Raw genomic sequence first — 24,571 nt, forward strand, 5'->3', positions numbered from 1 at the left:
TTAGATTTTTGCCACTTTATATCAAACCTGTTATACTCCCAGAAGTGCACAGTAGCTTGTACTTAATAAAAATGTACAATTCACCTCTGCTATAAACAGATGTGTGCCGTGTTTGCCTTTGTAAGCATTTGTTTAAAAAATAAGTTCACAATACGATAAAAACACAGAAAGCACAAACTTTATAATACAACGATACCAAATCAATACCAAATCATTATACCAATTAAGTAACTATCCTTTGAAAACAGAGAACACCTTTATATCTACAAAAAAACTTGACATTTGTATGTATTTTTGAATTACAAAGCAGACAGTGTAGTCCCTTAATTCAAAGATCAGATCTTGGCCAAAACAAGACAATCAGACGTGGGCTGAATACGGAACAGGAGCCTTTGCTTCGTCATTTTTTGAGCTTTTGATCAATGTCTGAATGAAACAGATTAGCTTTTTTTAACTCTTTGATTAAATTACACAAAAAGCACCTTCCTTCGAGCCGGAATCGAACCAGCGACCTAAGGATTCCCTGCTGATTCCACTACAGTCCTCCGCTCCACCAACTGAGCTATCGAAGAGATGCCACGGTATTGCTCTCTGGCACATACTGCCCAATGAAGTAAAATGTGAAATGGGTGATTTAAATCCCACTCCGACATCAAGTTTCCAACTCGTTTCCTTAGTCTTGTTTACCTTGAATTTAAGCTGTGGCAGTCCAATCTCTCCTACCTATTCTCTTGTGTGGGACACCTCCAGCAATCTCTTCTCCTGCAAACCGCCTGTGGGCTGTCTCCCCGCTGCCTCCCTGCGCTGCTCCGCTCCCCTCTGCCTGCCTGACCTCCAGTGCACCCTGGGACTGAGGGTACCTGCTCGTTTCATCCTCCATCTCCAGGCAGTTCTTCACCATGTTCCCCTCGCTCCCGCACCTGAAGCACTTCATCGATTCCGAAGTAGCGAATACCACATAATCACAGTTGTCAATTCAAAATTTAAGCGCCACATTGATCACTTCCAGGGTTTTTTTCCACCAAGATCACGTACACTTGTCTTCAGAAAGACATGATTTGCTTTAGCTGTGGTGCCCTGCAGCCCAGAGGGACCCTCCTCATCAGAGAGACCACCTATCTGTACCGGGACAGCTTCCTCTCCAGCAGCTCGTTCCATATAAACAGAGGCACGTTGGAGAGGGCAGCACCAGGGAGAAGGTACCGTTCAAGACAACCCCCTTCTCCACCGGGGTGTTTGCCAGATCAGTAGACTGTAGGAAAACAACTATCCCTCCACTCATGCAGGAAGCGGACTTGATCTTGCAGCCCACGACCTCCCCAACTGTACATATGCACCTCTCCAGTGGACAGAACTCCACAGGGGAAATTTTAACACCATGGCGCCACGCAAGCTTCTCAAATGAGAAGTCTGGAGGATCAGAGCCCCCAGAGCTGCCTATGGAATGAAAATAAACCAATTTTTTACCAAACCCTTCTTTTTCTCCCCCCCAAAAAATGACAAAGAAAACACAAACCAGTGAACAAACACTGCCACACGATTCAAACACTCCAAGGCTCCACCCACCCACTCACTCAGTCTCATGAGAAAACACAGTGAGACAGTGAATACACGCACTGACTGACTGGACACTACAGTACATTAACACTGCACTGAGTGAGAGAGGTTAATAATGGCTTTCTCCCCACTGCAACTTCTGTTCCTCCACTTGGGAGATATTTTGTCTTCTCCCACTGAATGATACCTCTTCCTCCAAATGACTTCTTTGTCTTACCTGCCCAACTTTATGATCAGATAGTAGAGAGACACACACTCCCAGTCCCAGTATGAACTACCCTCACATTACCATCACTGGCTGGAGTCATCCCTGTTCTTACTGGGAGCTAATCATTAACATCACTGCTGCAGTATGCTGCTCCATACTGGTACTGAATAGGTTTTCAGACCTACAGCACCCCTTATCAACCCAGCACAACCCCGGAGCCAGGACCCTGTGTGACTTTCCATAGACTGTCCCCTGTTCATGGTGTATCAGATACACTGCAGTGTTTGAGCTGCTCCTCTCTCTGCCTGGTGTTGTCTCAGGGGTCAGATTGTTCATGGGATGCCCTTGACACAGATGTCTCAGCTGCACGCACATTCTTGTAAGAACCCCCCCCCAGCTGTCCTTCACCTTGAGCCCTGGAAAAGGAAAGAGTGGGAGAGAGTCCTGTTCATTAATCTCTCTCTCTGCAGTGTCTGTCCTCACACAACATTCAGGCAAGCAGGGTCACTGATATTACTCCCAGGTCAGCGCCTGCTGTCCACTGTTAGCCAGCTGACTGTTCTGTGGTAGTGAGAATGAGTGCCCGGTTTCTGGTACTCAATCTCTGTACTCATTCCAGCTGACAAACATTTCTGGAACCTGCAGTACTTCCATTCTCTCCTTTGTCTTCCTGTGACATCGTAGTCCTGAATTATATCACATACATATCTCTGATTAATCCGTCAATACATTATGACCAGTATGACCACATGTTCTAAAGATACCAGTCCAGTCTGGAGAGTCGCAGACTGCTCTGTCAGTGCCAGTGTGAGTCTCATTATAATATCCAATAGCTAATCCAGCTCACAGCAGATTGCTGGATCAGGTAGCTGCTGAACAGATAGGTAAGAGAAGCAAGTTTAGCCCATCTAGCCTGTCTGTCCTCTCCTCTCACTCAGCGAACAGTTTCTGAGGGAGAACAGGTTTCAAAGCTCTAGGTAACCTCCTGTTCAAACAGGAGTACAACATAGCCAGGTTCAGAGATGAGCAGGCAGTCAGACACAGCAGTACGAGGCCAGCATCTTATTCATGAGACCACTAGAAGTTGAGACTGAGGTGCTGAGCTTACCACACTGGAGCTGGTCTGCTCTCTGTTTCTTGTGCTTTTTATCTTCTGCACAGGGCAAACATAGTGGCAGGCCTTTGGGACTTGAGAGGTGGGTTCTCCCCTGTGTTTCACTCCTCTGAAGTTCAAGCTTTCAGTACTTGACAAGTCTGGTATCAGAAATGGAAGAGTAAAAAAAAGTAGTAAAGTCCAAAAACGCAATGCAAAAATTCTTAATCAAATAAGCAATAAGTAAGGCAGTAGAATAAGGCAAACAAATCCAAAAACAAGAGGCGAGAGTGAAAAACCACGAAACAGGTAAATGTCAGTAATAATCCAAAAAAGAAAGGAGTTGGAGAAGTATGCGCACTACAGGAGCTCAGGGAGACTACCACAGTGAGTGAGGAACAGGGGGAAGAGGAGAACTGAAATAGTGAAGGCAGGGAAAAGTGATAGGCTAATCACTTACGGCGTGAGCATTTGTGAAAGAGTGTGCACCTGGATATGTGAGAATGAGTGGAATGCGAGCATGTGGGAATAAGGGTGCATGTGGAATGCGTTATATTTGAACACTTTGCATCTTACTTTCTCCAGCTCCACCCTGTAGCAACAACCCTGATTACTGTTCATGAGCTCCTGGCCCCTCTTGTTCCCAGTGGAACCTGTGTGGAGCAGCAGCAGAACCAGAAGATGGGGTTTGTGTTTCTTTATATTGTCTGCTATTGTAAAACAAGTTACCACTTCAGGATAAAGAATCTCCCTCTTTGTCCCTTATTCCCAGGGCTGAACCTGTTTCTCAGTTGGGTGCTCAAAAGCTCATCAACTGCCTTCTAGATCAGCAGTACTGTACTGGGTACAACAGGCCCTGCTGTGAGAGTGGGGGATATGTTCTTGTAGAGCTCTAATCCTCCTGAACTGCATCTCTCCTCTCCCAGTTACTCATGCAGTTATGTCAGTCTATAAACTCCAGCGGTACCCTATTGCTCTTGTTCAAATTATTTTAAAATGCAGTGGGTGATGTTTTCATGATACATGACAAAGGGGTTCTTTTCCTTCAGCTAATGTAGCCTCCAAGGCAACCCCATGTACACAAACCCATATAGAGTTTGCATCAGTGAGGTCAGTAATGAGCTCAGTCAGACCCAATCCACTGCTTTCACCCCCAACACCCCTTAACCTGGGCTTTAACCACTACCTGTTGCTCCTCACATTGAGTCTTTCACCACCACAATATAAATGAAATGAAAGAACAGTTTTTTGTACCATGTTCTAGTTTTGTGGGCCAAATTGTAATCCTTTATAAGAGCATCCAAAAAATCCACCCCCATGTGCTGATTGTAGTCCTTGCCATTCCTATTCCCAACACCATCCTGAACCTGCCAAGACCCATCGAGTTTTTTCACCTTGTGATGGACTGTCTCCACTGTATGCCTTGTGGATGGTACTACACATGGTCACCCATGTGTGTCCATCCACTTGGTGAACAGTAGTTCTCCAGCCCTTATCCAGCGCAAGGAGCCCCTTTCAGCCTTTTTAGGATGTTTTGTTTTGTGCGGGGGAAACCCACATGGTTCTCTCATATCATGCCACAGGCACCAAATTTCATTTTGAAGAGGTCCTGGAAAAGGGCAGAGCTGGTGTAGAAATTGTCAATGTAAACATTATAACCTGTACCCAGGTATGAAACTTTCAAGAGGTTCAGAACTAATTCATAGCTCAGCCCTTTTCCGGTGGCAAAGGGTGATTTTCCTGTATAGATTGAGAAATCACAGGTGTAACCTGTGGAGGCATCAGCAAACACGCACAGCTTGAAGCCCCACTTAGTGGGCTTCCCCTTCATGTACTGCCTAAAGCCTATTCTTGTCTTTGAGGCCACCATCCTTTCATCGACAGACAGATTATATCAGGGCTGATAAAATTATTTACATGCTGTAAGGATGGAGTCTAACAGGCGTCTAAGGCAGCAAAGGGGGTCATATTCTGAGGTCCCGCTTTTTAGATCACTTTCCCTGTCCTCCTTAGGATCCGGAAGGTGAAGTGTCCAGGATATTGCCTCAAATTTTGATTTGGTCATAATCGACCAGCAGAAAGGAACATCATAGGGCTCCCTAGGACTCCAATAGGGTCTCATATTATGAGATGTGAGGAGCCCCATAAAAATAAAAATTCCTATAATTATACAGGTCCACTATGGACACTGACTGTCACTCTGACTTTGAACTCTTTTGCTTGTCTGCATTTTTGTTCATGTTATTGCACAGTATGCACATAACTTCCATGCTAAAAAAACAGCTGGAACAAATCTAACGGAGAGTATGTTTTGGAAGTGTCCAGCTGGACACCTGGTGTCCATGCTGGACTGAACCTAAACTTTTCCAATGTCACATCCTGCTCTGCTTCAATCTTCCACCTGTCCTCTGGCTCTTCCGTTGGTGGAGGGGCTTCTTCTCTTCCTGCCCTGAACAGGTCTTGTGGTCTGGAGTGGAATGGGAATCTTCCACCCTCTCTTTGGCCGAGGAATCTCAGCACTTGAGGGGGTGGAGGGTTCTTTGATATCCTCACTGAAAAACAAAAGGAAGTTAGAAAAAAGTACTGAAACTAGGAATGAGTTTCATGGTTTTATTACTGACCAACAGCCTTTGTTGCTAGGTGACAAAGTTAGGGCAAGAGGATAGCACTCCACATGTGTAATGATTGAGCTGCAGACCAGTGCTTTGGAGAATGAGCAAGCTTTGCCTAGCTATAATTGCAGAAGGGTGTTAATTCACACTTTAGTGCCAGGTGACCAAGGACCCCCTCTGATCTTCTAAAAAAAACTAATAAATATGAATAGAAATATAAAAACACAGACAATAGTGTTTTAAAATCATGTCCAAGGACTTTATGAAGACTGTAAGACGCAAAAATCAGCAGTTTCAGAGGTTTGTAAACAGCCAACAAGGAAACATAACAGCTTTGTACTCAAAACTATGTAGCGGCGAGGCTTAATAATAAGGCAGAATTAAGTGTTTCTGAGCTTCCCAAATGAGGCCCCATTTCTCTGTTCATCTCTGTGGTGCAGCCACAGAGAAACCATTCATGCAAGATGTTTTCTTTTGATAAGGACAGCTCCCAAAGGGGGATGCACTTAGCTAAGCCTGGCTATCATGATCAATGGTCATCCATTGGCGCCTATCTGTCTAGGGAGTGCCAGTTGGACATCTGGACTGCATTACTAAGTGTCAGGAGTAAGTGACTCATATCTCACCTTGATCAACCAATCAGGGACTGGTAGGGCCGAGTAACCCACGTGGGACTCTGATGCCCATGGAACTTTCAGCCAATCAATGAGCTGAAGTTCCTCCAGGTAAAAACAGGCAACACAGAGAGCCTGAGAGATTCAGGGAGAGTCAGTAAGATTCAGTAAGATTCTGGAGAGGATTCTGTGGACTGTTCTAAAGGGAATTCAAAGGAGAATTCCAGGGCAGGACGGCCCAGGAGCAGAAGGCTCCCAAGGGCAGGACATTCTCGCAGCGCGCCTCCTGACCATCCTGAGACTCAGCCCGGACAACCACGGAACGGCCAGTGTGTCCGAGTGCCAGAACTTTCCTTTGTTCTAAGAGTCTAGAGTGGAGGTTGCCAGAGAGTAACCAGCAGCAGGCCTCGTGAACAGGTCGGAACTGTGGAAAGCTGAATCACTATTCAGAACTAGCTCTTCATCAGGAACGAACCGGTCCTCTTCCTGACTTGCTGGGACCCACAGTCATCTTTTCTCCTGTGCAAAAACTTTGCTAGTTAAAGCCAACAATGAGCATCAGCAGCGCACCGTCGCAAGCCGCACAGCACAGCCTGGCACGGAGCCAGAGAGCGCGGATTGGACAGCAACAGCCTGCAACTGTTTCTTTGTGCCCGCAGGAGATCTGAATCCCCAAAGATTGGATGAGTATTCAACTTCAATGCATTACAGCTCGAGAATTCAATTGTTATCCAAACCAGTTGATATCAATTTAATTCCTAAGAGTTATGTACTTGTTTGAGTATCTAATGTAGACGTTGTAACCAAGTTCATTTACGAAACGGTCTTAATGAATGATATACTGAACGTATGTCCTCTTGATGTGTAACTCTTTGTAACTGATTGAATATATACCTTTTGTATTCTGATAACCCTCTCGATAAGATCTGTTAGGTTTACATGCATATTCTATGTATTAATAAATGTATCCTCGTGTATTAGTACCTGTGTGTGCGCGTTGTTTGAGTTATGTCGCATGGTTGGATTCTAAAGCCATCAAAAGAATCAACTTTGTGATTTACTGCTACAATTAATAATTGTCTCAGTAAATGCCCAAACCCTACAGAACTGGTGCCTTCAGAGAGCCACTATGATTACATATTTGGCGTCCCTGAACCGGTTTTCCCTACAACTATAATAGCCAAACGTTTGTTTTGTCTGCATTGTCCATGAGACTCAGAAGGATTACCTTTCAATATTTGCAGTAAAACAAAAACATGCAAAGACTTTCTTTGCAGAAAACAATATTTGCAAATCTAATATTTCTTTGTTTCTAATAAGACTCAAAAAGACCACTCATATTCACAACATATAACCAATAAGCATTTCTCATTCCCATATATACAGATAACGTTCGATCTAATGGTGTTATTGAGGTTTATAACTAATAATAGCAATGGTCTGGATTGTATAAACAAAACAAAAATACTCACAATCCAGCAGTGGGTCCAGTCCTTCATCAAAGGCGTCTTCAGAAAAAGAAGATGCACATCTTAGTCTTCCCATGAATCGCCCGAATATATTTCTTCAAGTACCTGAGCAGCCGTCTTTTGGCTTTTTCGGCACTCTGCTTGCCATTTAATTTTTGGGGATAAACCCTTCCGTTTACGCAAAAGGGCGATTAGGTGCGCTCTGAGGAAGTGCATCTGGGAAGATGCGCTCCTTTTGGTTTGGTTTCAGATCGCCCCAATTTATTGAGCAGCTTTATAGACCCACTCTAAATTTCTAGTGGTCAAACATTCACTGATTGACAACCTTTTCCACAAATCAAAACAGCAAATAGGCACAGAAAAACTGTTGCGTTATTTGGAAGAAGCCACAAGATTTTTAAAGGAAGCTCCAATGAAAAAGGTATGCGGATCCTATGCAGACGATGGAGCAGGTAGATATCTGAAATAGGCGTATAATCCGAAACGTCAGGCATATCGTGGTCAAAAGGCGAAAGGTAGTTCGTAAACCAGGAGATACGGAGATAGACGTACAATCCAAAACAGAAAGCGAGGTGTAAGGTCGAGGGGCAAAAGGGTAATCAAATCAAATCAAATCAAAGTGTATTTATCAAATGCACAACAATATGGTGTTCAGCAGTAGTTGCTGTCAATGAAATGTATTTTTCTGCGAGATCAAAAAAATTACAAGAATCACAAAAATCACAAAAATTCACAAGAACACAAAAATCACAAAATTGAGGTTACATTTTTGAAATGGAAGAAAACTCAATATGAGTAGAGCTGTTATGTGTCCATGGTGTGTGCAATATATACAGTTATGCTGAATATAGTGAGAATTGTGTGTCCATGTAGCCATTACAGGTGATTTGCATAGGAGCTACAGGTTGGCTATTTAGCAGTCTTATTGCCTGGAGGTAGAAGCTGTTCCGTAGTCTGTTGGACTTGGACCGAATGCTTTGGTACAGTTAACCGGACGGTAGGAGGGAAAACAGTTTGTGACTGGGATGACTGGGGTCCTTGAGAATGGACCTGGCCTTCTTCAGACATCTAGCTGAGCAGATCTCCTGGATGCTTGGTAGCTCATAGCTGGTGAGAAGCTGCGCTGACTTCACCACCCTCTGCAATACCTTGCGATCCCGGGCGGAGTACTTCCCATACCAGGCAGTGATGCAACCAGTCAGGATGCTCAAATTATCAAATTATTAAAATAAAAGTTATTAAAATATCAGATTGTGTTTCTGCAACATTTAGTGCACAATACGTCATTTTAATCTAATAATAAAACAACAGCCACAACAAGAGCTTTACACGCTGTCTGGGGTACTTTCCAATCAGACATGAGGTGAATTCAGAACAGGAGCCTCTGCTTCGTCATTTATTGAGCTTTTGGTCAACGTCTGAATGAAACAGATTCACTATTTTAACTCTTTGATTAAAATACACAAGAAGCATCTTCCTTCAAGCCAGAGTTGAACCAACAAAGTACACAAAAGGCGCCTTCCTTTGAGCTGGAATTGAACCAGCAACCTAAGGATTCCCTGCTATTACCCACTACAGTCCTCCACTCGACCAACTGAGCTATCAAAGGGATGTTGGTAATTGCTCTTTGGCCCATACTGCCCAATGTAGTGAAATGTTCCAGGTGATTTAAATCCCAGATTGACATCGTTTCCAACTCGTTTCCTTTTTATTTACTTGAATTTAAGCTGTGAACCAGGATTCTCTGTATAAACTTGCAGGGATATTAAAAAATGTTTGATGGGGTATCAATTATTCGGAAATGGACTCCTTTTTTTCTTGGGGGATCATATTAAACATTTCATTTGGATCTACAAGAGGATCACCATGAGGAACAAAACTAAGTTTCATTCTGTGTTTATTAGAAGCATTATCACAGCTAATGCATGTAAAGCCTTTAGTATGCAACAGTGAGAGTACAGTTATGCCGGAGAACTGAAATTTAGTAAATCCATATTTAAACAGATTGCAAATCTTCAAAGTGTTTTGTCACTGCAAATATTATTACAGGGGTTTACCAGCTGCCAGACGTGCTTGTTTTGGGATTATTTCCAATTAGTATCCCATTAGTAGTTGTGTGTCCTTACTGGTATCTTTTAAACATTTGATTATATACAAACGGGACAGAGACAAAGTAATAATCCCATTTTAAGGTGTCTTGCATTTTAATTTACTGAACAGATAAATTGAAATGCTCTGATTCAGAGCCCCTGCAGTTCGTGCTAATTAGAACCACAACAATGCTCCTGAGTCCTGGGCACTACACTGAGCACACGTTCAGCTGGGCTCTGACTTTGTTAAGCACGACTTCTTGTTGCAGTTGAGCTCAGAGCTAGATATGATCTCCATATTCTACCGCAATAACTAGTCTGAAACTTAGTAAATAGTACACAGTTTTTAACTGAAGTCAGGTTGTTAAAAAATTAAACCAGCACCCTGTCACCGAAACTTACCCCGGTCTTCCGCGCGACAAGCAGGGGTACTCAACACTGTACTAACAAGGAGGGGTTGTCCGCAGTTGAGCGCGAGCTCTGATTACTGTCAGCAGACATTTCTTCATTTCCAATGACGTTTTCTTCTGCTCTCAGCTTTTTACCGGTCATAAATGCTCAAGAAGTAATTCATTTGAATTTGAAGTCTGTCTCTGTTACCTTCGGTCCTGATAAAGAAAAGCTGTGCGTGGGAGACTCCGTCTCTGAAGAAGTTTGCCGTCACCCTGCAAGAAAAGAGAGCCATCATTCACCGAAACAGCCACTAAGACAAATAACATTAAACACGTGAAATGCGAGATGTTGTGGAAATGTTTTCTACTTAGAGATTCTGTCGTTTCTACTCTAATGAGAGAGGCTCTTTGTCGGAAGTAGGATTTGAACAAACGTCTCCAGGGGAAACTGCGACCTCAATGCAACGCCTTAGACCACCAGGCATCCTGTCTGTGGCTCTTATATTGCATTATATGTTTTATTTATTTCTACTTGTTGATAGGAAAAAAAGTGAAATCGTGTAATTTGGGAAATGTATTTTTTTCATGGGGAAAACTAGCCTGAGCAAATGTAAAGTTAAGAGCAGCGCTCAATAAAAACCATCAGAAGCCGAAAGCGCTTCTTATGCGGATCAGTATATTCCGATGCCGGTGGTTCTGCAGAAGAAATAAGAAATATTTCCCGCTTTGAATAGACAATCAAGTTCTTAACAAATTTCATATTGTAACGCTACGAGGGCTCAGGCAGGTGCCCTTGCCGCATCTGGTCGGCCCCTGCACCGTCCGGGGCTCGAACCCGGGACTTCCGCGTCTCTCTGCAGCGACCTAGACCCGTGAGCTAAAGAGAGATCTCTCTACAGCCCAGTAGCTGTAGTCCTGCTATCACAGGGAAGGGCGGTGACATCACCAGCTCTGGTACGCCGGCTCTTACACAGTGCCTGTCGGCCGTAAGCGTTACACTCTCCCCCGCTTAAATCGCCATCCCCGGCGAAGGGCTATCCCACCCCGCTTCTGACACCAATGTAACGCAACGGGGGCTCCAGCGGGCACCCTTGCCGTATCTGGTCGGCCCCATCCCGACTGGAGGCTCGAACCCAGGACTTCCGCGTCTCTCTGCAGCGACCTTACCCCGTGAGCTAAAGAGAGATCTCTCCACAGCCCAGTAGCTGTAGTCCTGCTATCACAGGGAAGGGCGGTGACGTTACCTGCTCTGGTACGCCGGCTCTTACACACAGTGCTTGTCGGCCGTAAGCGTTACAATATATTAGATTCCCGCAATACGTTTTGGCTTTAACAGGAAACTGTGCACTTCCACAGAAAGAGTAACAAGAGGAGACGTTTCCATGTTACTTGTAGACTTAGATAAAGGAACATGGCAGTGAATGAAAGAGGCACGGACGGGGTTCGGACCCACGATCTTCAGTTTACGAGACTGACGCCTTACCACTTGGCCACCGTGCCATCGTGGGGAGAGGGTCAGCTTACTTTATGTTGAATCAACGCTAGTAGTTTTACTGTTGTAATAGAGGAACAAGAGGCGCAGTCGGTAGAGCTTGCAACCTTTTAGTTCAAAATCGTCGATTCATGGGTTGTTTGTGATCCCTCTAATCTTTTAGTAGGACAGTGCAAGCGGGACGTGATAGGGTACAGTGACTCCCAATGTCATATGAGCTTTGTGTAATTTAGCTTTCTTAACGCTATGGGGCTCGATTCAGATATCGCTGTGAAAGCAAGGGACGAGCAAAGGTTTTTTCTAAATTGAGGGTGATCTGCTCCCGAGTAATTATAAACACCTGAGCGTTTACTGTTTACTGTTGTGTTACTGTGATAAAGGAAGACCGCACTTTATCAAAATACTGCTGCTTCCTAATTTTACATAATGGTATTTAGACCGGGGAGAGTGACTGCATTCCAAGAGGCTAAAAGTTGATTTCACAAAGCCCCCATTTAATAAAATACATTAGAAACCGCAAGGAAAACAGTATGTTTTAATAAGTCTTCTCCTGGTTTTATGTTATTATAGTCTTTCACATTTGAATGCATACCTTACCGAAAATCTTACCTAGATTACAGGCAACACAAACAGTTCTTAATGCACAAAGTCTATTTATAGTTGACTTTCTGCTAATCACATCTAATAGTTCATGAATCTTCCTGCCCATCATGTGTCTGCTAAGCAGTTTCTCCATTTTCCTCCTCCTGTCATTGTCAGCAAGCACATCAAGATGGGAAAATGTAACAGGGAAAAAGAGTAGTTGGTAGGAGTGGGATTTGAACCAAAACCTCGATCTAGAGACAAGAATACCCATGAGAGCTAGAAAAACAGAAGTCCTTAATCAGGGTGCGTTAGAACACTCAACCATCCTGACAAGCAACTGGTAGGAGTGGGATTTGAACCCACACCTCGATCTGGAGACAAGAATACCCGTGAGAGCTAGAAAAACACAAGTCTTTGATCATGGTGCTTTGGTGGTGGTGGAGGGGAGTCCCCATTACCTGTAAAGCACTTTGAATGGTGCTTTAGAACACTCAACCATCCTGACAAGTGATGGATGAATGGAGGTGTATTGAATACACCAGTAGTTCACTAACCTGAGTTGCTTTGCTGGAGAAGTGCCATGTTACATGTTGTAAACGTCAAACGTACAAACGTGTTGTACTTTCCAACCTTTGAGTAATATTTTCCAGAGCTAGGGCGCAGTTGTCTTCACAATCTGGATTATCTCAAAAGCAATGATGTCTGTGTAAAACAGATTTTATTTTCGGGAACCGACGTTGTATTGCATATTTCTAATTGATTTGTTTTCATTATTGTAATGTATAGTGGAGCATAAAAAAACATCTGCAAAAATCTCTATTACGCGTCTTTGGCATTTCAAATAGTAGCGAGAGCGAGGATCAAACCCCCCTCTTGGCGATAGTTGCCTCACGCTCTGAACAACCAAGTCCTGCTTATTCCCGCTGTGGGTCGCGGATGGTGTGTTTTGGTATTTACTCGAAATTACGGAGGATACATGGGACTGCATTTACCTGATAACATACCATGATCTCTAGTACCTAATGAGCTTTGATAATTCAGCTTGCTTATCGCTTTGGGCTCAATTCAAAAGTTGCAGTGAAAGCAGGAGCTGAGCAGGATTCTGTTTAAATGGAGCCAGATCTGTTCACAAGCGGGGAAACACTTCAGCGTTTACTAATTGAAGACCACAATCCGCTAAAACACCCCTGTTTCTTAGACTAAAAGAAGCTAAAAGCATTTTTGAACATGGGTTATATTGTAAATACTGTTATTAAAAAGCTTATTCGCATACTGTCGGTTATTTAGACGGTGCAAAACAGGCTGCCCTTATAAAACTTTCTGTGCCCGTTTTGACCAAGGAGAAAGTATTTTCTGATGGAGCGCTATGCGAAAAGATTTAATTAGCTTTACCCCTGCCAATGATTCAGCATGAAGAAGTAAAAGTTTCAAAGGGAAAAGCAGCTCGCTAACACAGCCAATATTAAATGTACTTGCCGGCACACTATCACGTGCATTGGCTCAGAAGTGATCTCGGCAATGTTCCCAAAGTAAAGCTGAAAGTGCCAAAGAGCATTTCTGTTGAGAAAACTGCCTTGATGTTAAGCTTAGAAAGCTTGTCTTTCAGATGTTCTATCTCTAAACACCTTGTGCAGCCTCCCAACAGACTAACAAATATTTTTTTTGAGAAATGGGCACACACCCGGAAGACAATAACGTTTATCTACATTCGAGTATGTGAATAACAATTTAACAGAAAAAAGTTTGTAAATGAGATTTTGCAAAAATTCAATAAATCGTCTATAAACAGTAAGAAATTATTAAGAAAGTAAGATATTGTTTTATTTTATAAACTTTAAGACAATGAAGAGAGTTTACAGGTCATCCTTCGCTTTTGCTCTTTCAACTTAAGCGTTCAGGATCCAAGCCCATGTGCGGATGGTTGTATTTCTTAAAGTAACTTGTAATCATCAAAAGTTGTTGTGTAGTCCTTCAGTTCTTTCTCGAGTTGTACCATGGATATTTTATACGATCAATACTTTTCATGATCATTTGCATTTTCCGTTTCAAACGGAAAAAGTTCAAAGTGTCCTTATAACTGTGCTCCACATCTACACGAGAGCGCTTGTAAGAGTATAGGACATGCAATGAGGAGTTTGTGCAGCTTTCAGCTTAGTGCGGAGTCCAGAGGAAGGACTCACTCGCTGAATGATCTCTCAAGAAATTCAAAGGGTGTTTTCTGCAAAAGCCATGACAAGTGTGAAGAACAGAACGAAATGTTTTGGAGTTACATTTAAAACAGGAGAGAACACTGTAGCACTTCGAGTGTGTCTAAATTTAATTGTGTAAACCTAGCTGTCTATAAACACAGACAAAGAGTTCTCACACAACAGAAGATTGCAATGTGAGCACAGTAATATGAAACACTTGGAGATGCCAGGGATTGAACGCAGGACCTCATACATGCAAAGCATGCACTCTACCATTGAGCTACATCCCCAACAGAACAGCTTGTGGAACTGACTTAGAGATGTGCAGATGCTCACTGACCACAATCCACCACTCACGAAGAATGTCTGCAGTTTCCCACTTTCGCGTTTCCTCTAATACAGAGTAAATTCATGGGAATGAAGAAATAAGGAAGGAAAAATAGTCACATCTAAGCTTCCAGAGACCGGTTAAAAATGAATCAGTTATTTTTATATCCAGTCACATGGACGACGGCCCAGTGGGCAAAAGATGTATAATATACGTCTATTAAACGCATACCTTAGACGTCTAAATGTGGTCCGCAATTCGTCTAGAATGAAATTCTAATATATGTCTATTGTTATACGTCTATGATAAGGTGTTCATTATACATAAATGGTTGGAGTTCTATTATACGGATAAATTTAGAGCACTATTATACATATATGATTGGAGTTCAGGATAACTTTAGAGGACTATTATACGTATATGGTTAGAGGTCTATTATACGGATAACTTTAGAGGTCTATTATACGTATATGGTTAGAAGTCTATTATACGGATAATTTTAGAGGACTATTATACGTATATGGGTAGAGGCCTATTATACATTACATTACAGATTTTAAAATGTACAACTTCTATATTTCCAAGAAAAAAAATATTACAATGAAAGTTAAGACGATTTTTGTCCACCATTTGCAAACCCTGTCTAATTGTCCTAACAGTTAGAACCAGAAACCTATTATTTTCAGTGTCCAGATCTCCTGGCCCCCTGCCTTGCATATGCATTCTTCAAGTAACACATTGTGTGTTCCTTTATTTCTTTAAAGGTAGGGTGGGACTTCAGCACCGCAGCTAGGAGAAAATTATATAATATTACTACCCAAATAAATGATGATTAATATCTTCTTTAGTATAATCTCAAAAATGAACCATTAAGGTTAACTAAGCTCAAAGCTATAATAAACGTATAAAATTTGGCTTGCATCATAGCAGTTGAGCAATAAAGTCTGTCCTAATTAAAGAGTACCCAAAGTTTGAAAGTACAACATAGAATAAGAATAATTAGAGAAACGGCAAAACGATTTTGTGTCATCTTCCCCTTCACACTATTTTTATGTGCCATTTTTTGCTTATTAACGTACTATTTTAATCAAAATAATATTAAGTAAGATCTGTATGTATTCAGATAGTATTATTATTATTATTTATACTTACTCGTCAAAAGAGGATTGCTGAGATATTTGCGGATTTCTTCTACGATTGAAAAACCTGTCCAAAATGGTGACCAACGAATACTAGCAATGCATTGTGGTATATAACCGGAAAATATACCACAACGTATGCGTTTATTAATGTTGTCGATATTATGGTTGAAATTTAACATTGATAATACATCGCAGCTATGTGCCCCCTACTATGAGCTTATGTGCAATTTTAACGCATGCAGTTAGTAAGGAAACGGTCACTGTTGTAAGGTATTATATATAATGACATTGTAGCGGCGAGGCTTAATAATAAGACAGAATTAAGTGTTTCTGAGCTTTCCCAAATTAGGCCTCATTTCTCTGTTCATCTCTGTGGTGCAGCCACAGAGAAACCATTCATGCAAGGTGATTTAAGGTCCAAGGACAGCTCCCAAAGGGGGATGCACTTAGCTAAGCCTGGCTATCATGATCAATGGTCATCCATTGGTGCCTATCTGTCTAGGGAGTGCGAGTTGGACATCTGGATTGCATTCCTAAGTGTCAGGAGTAAGTGACTCATATCTCACCTTGATCAACCAATCAGGGACCGGTAGGGCCGAGTAACCCACGTGGGACTCTGATGCCCATGGAACTTTCAGCCAATCAATGAGCTGAAGTTCCTCCAGGTAAAAACAGGCAACACAGAGAGCCTGGGAGATTCAGACAAGATTCAGATTCAGAAAGGGAGATTCAGACAAGATTCAGATTCAGATTCAGATTCAACAAGATTCTGTGAGAATTCCAGGGCAGGACGGCCCAGGAGCAGAAGGCTCCCAAGGGCAGGACATTCTTGCAGCGCGCCTCCTGACCATCCTGAGACTCAGCCCGGACAACCACGGAATGGCCAGTGTGTCCGAGTGCCAGAACTTTCCTTTGTTCTAAGAGTCTAGAGTGGAGGTTGCCAGAGAGTAACCAGCAGCAGGCCTCCTGAACAGGTCGGAACTGTGGAAAGCTGAATCACTATTCAGAACTAGCTCTTCATCAGGAACGAACCAGTCCTCTTCCTGACTTGCTGGGACCCACAGTCATCTTTTCTCCTGTGCACAAACTTTGCTAGTTAATGCCAACAGTGAGCATCAGCAGCGCACCGTCGCAAGCCGCACAGCACAGCCTGGCACGGAGCCAGAGAGCGCGGATTGGACAGCAACAGCCTGCAACTGTTTCTTTGTGCCCGCAGGAGATCTGAATCCCCAAAGATTGGATGAGTATTCAACTTCAATGCATTACAGCTCGAGAATTCAATTGTTATCCCAACCAGTTGATATCAATTTAATTCCTAAGAGTTATGTACTTGTTTGAGTATCTAATGTAGAAGTTGTAACCAAGTTCACTTTACGAAACGGTCTTAATGAATGATATACTGAACGTATGTCCTCTTGATGTGTAACACTTTGTAACTGATTGAATATATATCTTTTGTATTCTGATAACCCTCTCGATAAGATCTGTTAGGTTTATATGCATATTCTATGTATTAATAAATGTATCCTCGTGTATTAGTACCTGTGTGTGTGCGTTGTTTGAGTTATGTCGCATGGTTGGATTCTAAAGCCATCAAAAGAATCAACTTTGTGATTTACTGCTACAATTAATAATTGTCTCAGTAAATGCCCAAACCCTACAGAACTGGTGCCTTCAGAGAGCCACTATGATTACATATTTGGCGTCCCTGAACCGGTTTTCTCTACAACATTATGGAATAGGATGGGGACAGGCCTGGTGTCACGGGGGGAGGGAGGAGTGTCGCCCCTTCAGTTTTGGGCAAAAGGATTTACTTAACTTGTAATTAAAAAATAGTTGTACTTTGTCAATGGCCAAACATTAATTTATTTACACGTGTAAAATAAATATAGTACATATAGTAATAAATATAGAAAATACAGTAATAAATATAGTAAATTAATTAATTACTACGTAAATAATTTACTTCGTACACTGTGCAGATGGCTGTATACTCCTAGTTGCAGCACCCACGATATATACAGTAAAAAGCCTCAGGCACTGTGTTAGATGTGTTTTCGACGTTATATATGCCTTTATTAATGTTGTCGATTTTACGGTTGCAATTAGATGTTGATAATACGTCGCAGCGACGTATACACAGATGCAGCCATTCAAAATGGGTGGGGTATTTCGTGGTATACCCCGGTGGGCGTGTCACATTAAAACGCAGTATCATGCAGTATCACGCAGTGTATCGCGTCATTTGAGGTCATGCTGGAACCTCTCATGTACAGCATTTGAGCTTGGACAAAAGTTGGACAAAAGTACACAACCTACCTTTATCAGAAATATTTATGCATCAAAGCCTTTACCGAAGATATTACTAATAGTATTAATAATGAATGACTTTGGACAAGCTGTAAACTCAAAGTATTATGCTGGTCCACATTCTTTCTAACCGTCATTTTAAACGAAAATACTTTTAGTTTTTTCTTTGACAAACACCACAGCATTTCGTGGATAATTTCTTAAGCACATTTGTACAAGCACTTGGAATCTGTCCAAGCCCTACTTTGTCAGGCATTTTCTTTTACTGCAACGGACATAAAAACTCCCTTGCTTTTAACAGAGCGTTTCATAATTTCTAACTACGAAAATTATTTAAACTGCAACACTTATCATTCAACCAGGGCTCAAAATATCACAAGGATCCTCAAGAGCACATCAAAGACTGTATTAAAAGATACTTGTATCAGATACATGAGAATCCAGGCTTTTTTTCTCAACACTTTCTTTTCCGTATACCAGATATTATGGAACTACTTCAGAAGGCTAAAGTACAGGAATCAGTACTTTAAAGAAAATTCGATTTCTCCCTAAACATTTTAAGCATCGAAGTCTTTAACTAACATGTGAAATAGTGGCAGTTTTAAGCTTTTCTGCTAATATAATATGGAATTGCGTATCTAAAGAAATTAATAACGATATGATTATATTTGTGTACTGCGACAGGGCTGTGTAGGGCTGTTTCGCCTCACAATCAGACAAATGCAACATAAATTGGGCTGTGTAGTCTTCTAAGTATCTTAATAAACTTTCAGCATAGCTTTCTCCCCGTTTAGATTTATTTTTCTTGGGATCTTGGGATCAAACGTGGAAAGATTAGATTGTAATCGTTTTTATTTTTTAAATACATTTTAGAAAAGTGTAATCTATACTAAAAAGCTGTACACCACCTGCTATAAAGATACATATTGTAATACTTTCGGTCTCAGATAGGACGGACACAAGAACTCAGACTTGCAGAGTTAAAGCAAGTTAAAGCCTTGATTTTATATATCACCTTTAAAAGTGGCATCACCAAGCAATACAGATTACAAAGTAAATACCCAACACTGATTGCACCCATCTGTCATGTTAATAAAGACCTTTAAATTGAATTTAGTTTTATTACTTGTTTTTCAGGAAGTTAAAAAAAAAACACTTGAATTACTTATCCAGTCTCTCGAACTAAAATTATTTTTCAATCAATGCAACTAACATCGGGCAACGTGTTTTTTTTAATCCAACATTGACAGCCACATCTTAAATCTTGTCAGTCAGCTCTTTTTTCTCTATCTGAATTGTGGCGATTCAAACAACCTGGGATAACAAGTGGTCTCAAAGTCACCGAGCTCACAGAGCTTCAACAACAGATGACAATTTCCTTAGTCCTTCCTTAGTCTTCCTGAAATTGTCAGATTATGAGTGAACAAAAGCATTTTATTAAAAACACGTTTGTGTTTGTTTGGGAGCTATATTATGTATTTTTCATATGTAAGAAATAATGATGTGTTCCTGCTTACACATTGCACGACTTTAAAAGCTAGAAAAACAGGTTTCGATTCACATTATCTGGCGAGCCTTGTTTTGTCAAAGGAAAATTCTATTCTACTCTGAGAATGTAGGGGGAGGAAGAATGTCCCTTGTCTTTTTACCTACTCCAATACACCAATGCATTAGCATGTTAAAGCGATTTCATTGAGGAGCCTAGCTTTCTTAACTAGTAAGTACTGTACTTACTGGGTTTTGAAGGGGGGGAGGTGTCTTTTGCTGGAAATCTCGCCCCCTTCTACTTTGAAAATACCTGTGAAACAGGTTTAATTCGTCACTGCCAGCACTCCCGCAGAGAGGAGGGTTGTACTTGCAGTGCATCGGTATAGATGGGAAAGCCAGAGCCGAGTCAAGTCTAGCCATGTGTGAGTCTAGTCTCACAGAGCTTCAACAGCAGATGACAACTTGTGAGTTTGATTAAGAATGAATAAAAACATTTCATTAATAACGCGTTTGCGTTTGTCTGGGTGCTGAAAAAGTAAAAAACAATTACTTTTTGACAATGAAGAACTGTGTGTGTGTCTCTCTCTCTGCTGGCGTTTGTAATCGTTTTTATTTTTAAATACATTTTAGCAAAGTAATGTACCATAAAAGTATTGTGAGACATATTTGGGTTAACATGTTCAGTGTTCAGTGTGTGGTAATTTGTTTGGTGCAAGTGAAGTTTTATTTAAAATCTGACCCAGGGAAAAGTGTGGTGTGGACGGCTGAGGAGAGAATGCAGGCTCGCGCTGTGTCCGTTATTCTTTTTGTCTTTTTGAGCCAGTGAAAGCTCTGTTGTCCTTCACATGAATGCCTGAATCATTGTACCGAACCCAGGATTTTACAGTATTTTTTTCCTTAAAATACCAATAACAGCAACATACAGTTTACATAATATGTTGATGTTCCAAAATTAATATAGTTTATGACCTTTATGACCTTTGTTATGCTCTTCGTTAATGTCTAAGCCGGAACACATCATTATATCTCATTTTGTATTTCTTTAAAAAAAAATAGTTTGCCCAGCCTAACAGTAATGTTGTTATTGTTTTTATCCTGTAAAGCGCTTTGAGGAGCCACCTTTAAAGGCGCCATATACAATAAAGTTCATTATTATTACTATTGTTAATTTGCTGGACAGAGAGGTGAACATTATTACGCAGAAGACAAAGATAGCGATTTACGTTGCATTGTGCATTGTGCTGCTATAATACAGTTTTAAATAATTAAAAGTCTAAACACTATCAGCTTTATTTATGGGTTTTAAATAAAGGCGATTTAAACGCGATTTAAATCAATATAAATGTTTATATTGCAATGCATAGGTGACTATTCATTGTTATTAAAATGACTTAAATTCGATCATGTTGTGATATTTAGAAATATAAATTTGTTTGGTGCGAGTGAAGTTTTATTTAATCTCTGACCCAGGGAAATGTTTTATTTTTTCAAAGATGTGATATATAGTATATTCGACGAATCACTGCCCACTGGGTGTGCGGACCTTTTCTTATTTACCTTGTGCAATCGTGTTTCATAAAATGTAATTGTATTATAGCATGAACCCCTGGCGATTTTCTTGATACGTTATATGTGCTCTTGTTTGTATTGTATGTATTTTTGTTGTACAAATAAAAAGTAAAAAGCACAATTTTCCGGATGCAGCTGCTGTAAAAAAAATTAGATCAAGGGTGCTGTACGCAGAGGTCTGAAGCCTGCTCCACAGAAAAACTTTATGTTAAAGAAGTCGAGATCTCGCCATGAGAGGGGAAGCATCTCAGAAAAAGCAGGTGCAGTCGGTTCCACAGTCATAACGCCACTAAGTTGGACGAAAAGAGCAAGAGCCACCCGGCTTCCTCCAGGCAAGTAATGAGACAAAGAGACAAGGCACAGCGGGTAGTGTGGCTGAGCAGTCTAAGGTGCTGGCTTAAGGCTCCAGGTTCTTTGGGGGCATGGGTTCAACATTTGTCTTTCATCTTTCGCAAGCTGTATAGATTTCTTTAAAAACAAGTTGTTGCAGAAAGGAAACGAACACTTGCATTCACGTAAATTAAAAGGCATGGGATTTGCCTATAACGATAAACTCTGTACAGTAAGACATGAAGAAAGGCACCGCTGGGAATCGGACCCAGGATCTCCTGTTTACTAGACAGGTGCTTTAGCCAGCTAAGCCAATTAAGCTAAATCTGTTCCACAGATGTGCAGTGTGCCTTTCCTCTTGTCGTATTCAAGAGTACTGACTGCGTGAGCTCCTCACTGTGTGTCCTGTACTCTACTGTGAATTCATTTAGATCATCTACGTGGAGTACAGTGATAAGATCGCCTTGAATATTTTCACTGAGTAAGTCATTGAAGAAAACAGAAGATGTCAGAGTGGCCTCATCAACAATCCACTCAGGCAGCACTCCTCTGTAAAGTGCCGTTCGTTCACATCGATTGACTTTTTTTTTGCCTTCATTCATGCAAGTAGTACAGGCAGACGCCCCTATTCTGCCGTGACCCAGATTCGAACCGAGGTTGTTGTGACCACAACGCAAAGTACTGACCACTATACGATCATGGCAAGTTACCAAAACACACGCTGGGGGTGGAAAAGGCTGTGCTCTCTCGTGTGACAGGAGTCACCTGATCCTGCTTTCCAAAAGATCAGCACCATGTACGAAAGAGCCGCATTAAAACCACTCAAACATGTGCAAAATGTGCGAGAAGAGGGGGCTCTTGTTTCCACCTGAAGACTTCTCGCATGTGAGACGAACTGATCATTGCTGCAGCTCAGAAACCTGCAGGAGGTGGGAGGGGTACTCTCGTAGACAGTGCTGACCTTCGGCAAGAGGATTTATACTCTCCAAGATGATATTTGCACTTTCTGGAGAGGAGATTTTCTCCACTTCAGTAGCCCGATTTTGTCGATTGCGTGGAGAGGGCTGTAGAATGTGGCACCGCCTTTCCTGCTCTGTCCATGAAAAGCGTGCTGGTCTCTGGAGAATGAGCAAGGTCCATCAGCGCACTCCAATAAAGGCACTGGAAGCTGCTGAATCGCATTGGCGAAGCTCAACACTGGGCCACTGGGCACAGCTTCCCACCGTTTCCGTAGTGTTGTGGTTATCACGTTTGCCTCACACGCGACAGGTCCCTGGTTCAAAACCAAGCAGAAACAAACCGGCTTCTTTTGTCGCCATGCATACTGTTTGGGGATTCGCCTAGCGCTGTGATTGAACAGACCCACTCACCTCTTAGTGTGCACAGTGCATGTCGCAGCGCTTCCTGCTTTCACTTCAATGCACGTCCTGATGTACCCCGGTCTCCCGCGTGACAGGTGGGGATAATCACCACTATACTAACGAGGAAGACATCGCTCTCTCCGACCCCCGGCATCATATCCCGACCCACCATGCTGGAAGCCGACGCGTGCTGTGATTCCTTTATGGAGCAGAAATGAAAACCGAGGAGCCGAGAGATCATTTCAGCATTTCGCATGTGAATGGAAAACACAAACGACCAACTTGGAATGACTTGCTATTGATGCTTTTCAAAGCATTCTTTGTGCATCAAACAGACCCACTCACCTCTTAATGTGGAGGGATCTGCACAGTGCATGTTTCCTGCTTTCACTTCAATGCGCGTCCTGATATTGATTTTTTTTCGTGTGCCGTGCGGAGGCTCTGAAAGCGAGAGCAATGAAAAGGTGCACGGCGCTGTGAAAGAAACGGAGGTAAAGACGTCTCTATACATGGATGACGTCACCCTCCTCCTCTCTGACAATGCCTCAATTAGCAGAGCACTGCAGTGCTGTGATCAGTTCTCTTTGGCTTCCTCTGCAAAAATTAACAAATCTAAGAGTGAGATTTTTTTTATCAGAACTGGAGGGAGCCAAAAGAAGGACATGATCTCAGGCTGCAAGAGAAGAGAATTAAGGTCCTGGGGGTGTATTTTGGAGAAGAGATAGGAACAGTAAATTGGCAGAACAAATTGCCAATCTTAAACAAAAAACTGATGCAATGGAAGGACCGAGACCTCACCATGACAGGGAAGGTGCTGGTCATCAAAGCCGAGCTCTTGCCTGTCTTGAATTTTCTGGCTTCTACCTTCCCAATCCAACACCGTGTTGCGGCGGCGCTGAGGAGATTGATGTTTCAATTTCTATGGGGTGGGAAGCAGGAAAGACTCCGAAGGTAAATAATGTACAGGCCGCTACCCTCAGGGGGGAAGTCTGTCCCAGATATTGCTACGAAGCTACGAAGCAGAAAATCTGTGGGAAATAGAGAGCATAGGTCAATATCTCAAGAAACTGTGAAAAACATTATCATGTTTAAGTAAAGAATGTGATTTGAACCAGAAAAAAAGAAATTGTTGCTATTTAACTGGTACCGTGTCAAAATGTAATGAGATGTGATCATATATACTGTTTTAAGTATGTATATTAATGTAAAGCTTTCTAATTTGTGATGTCCTGTATTTTTTTTGTGAAAAGAAAATAAAGTTCATAAAAATCGAAATCGGTTCACCCAGGGCGAGGCTCGGCCATTGCACTCCGGCTGTGCTGACCCCTGCGAATTCCCCAAATGTGGGAATCTCGACTGCATAATTTCTGGTAGTGGGGGACTGCGTTCGCGCTCTCCCCTGATGTGCTTGGTTCAATATCGGATACGGAAGAGTTACGACACCATGAGCTGCGATACGATCCAGTTCGAAGGGAGTCGATTCCACTGCTGGTTCTCGGTTTCTTTTAGTTAGAGGTCCGGAGAAGCATTTCAAGCTCGTTGCACTACTCCTTCCGGACATTCATTCCCTTTTCAAAGTCAGTCGTTTTGCTGTAGTCTGTATTATTTAGGCTGATTATCGAGGTTAGCCTTTATTTGGTCATGGGGGCCTCGGTACTGTATGCTAATTCTCAAGACAGTTTCACCCGTTTTCTGATTGCTAGGTTCTGTACCAGTGCAGACATGTCAAACAGTGAATGGCT

General features: G+C 42.0%; 1 long non-coding RNA gene and 4 other non-coding genes across 5 annotated transcripts; 1 reads left to right on the plus strand and 4 right to left on the minus strand.

Moving 5' to 3' along the window:
• Positions 1 to 483: 483 nt before the first annotated feature.
• On the minus strand, positions 484 to 572 carry trnay-gua (transfer RNA tyrosine (anticodon GUA)). The gene is given in 2 exon segments: positions 484 to 520; positions 536 to 572. It is a non-coding gene; the product is annotated as a tRNA-Tyr (tRNA).
• Positions 573 to 2,785: 2,213 nt separating this feature from the next.
• On the minus strand, positions 2,786 to 10,314 carry LOC148669070 (uncharacterized). Its single transcript, XR_015937073.1, has 3 exons — positions 10,244 to 10,314; positions 7,557 to 7,592; positions 2,786 to 3,019 (listed from the first exon to the last, which is right to left on the minus strand). It is a non-coding gene; the product is annotated as an uncharacterized LOC148669070 (long non-coding RNA).
• trnay-gua (transfer RNA tyrosine (anticodon GUA)) lies at positions 9,074 to 9,162 on the minus strand. Its single transcript is given in 2 exon segments — positions 9,074 to 9,109; positions 9,126 to 9,162. It is a non-coding gene; the product is annotated as a tRNA-Tyr (tRNA).
• A 1,149-nt stretch (positions 10,315 to 11,463) lies between the features above and the next one.
• On the minus strand, positions 11,464 to 11,535 carry trnat-cgu (transfer RNA threonine (anticodon CGU)). Its single transcript has one exon. It is a non-coding gene; the product is annotated as a tRNA-Thr (tRNA).
• A 12,525-nt stretch (positions 11,536 to 24,060) lies between these two features.
• Positions 24,061 to 24,231, plus strand: LOC148669073 (U1 spliceosomal RNA). The gene has a single exon (XR_015937364.1). It is a non-coding gene; the product is annotated as a U1 spliceosomal RNA (small nuclear RNA).
• Positions 24,232 to 24,571: the final 340 nt, after the last annotated feature.

Source organism: Lepisosteus platostomus, chromosome 5 (assembly GCF_059453375.1).
Source record: "Lepisosteus platostomus isolate fLepPlt1 chromosome 5, fLepPlt1.hap1, whole genome shotgun sequence".
NCBI lineage: Eukaryota > Metazoa > Chordata > Actinopteri > Semionotiformes > Lepisosteidae > Lepisosteus > Lepisosteus platostomus.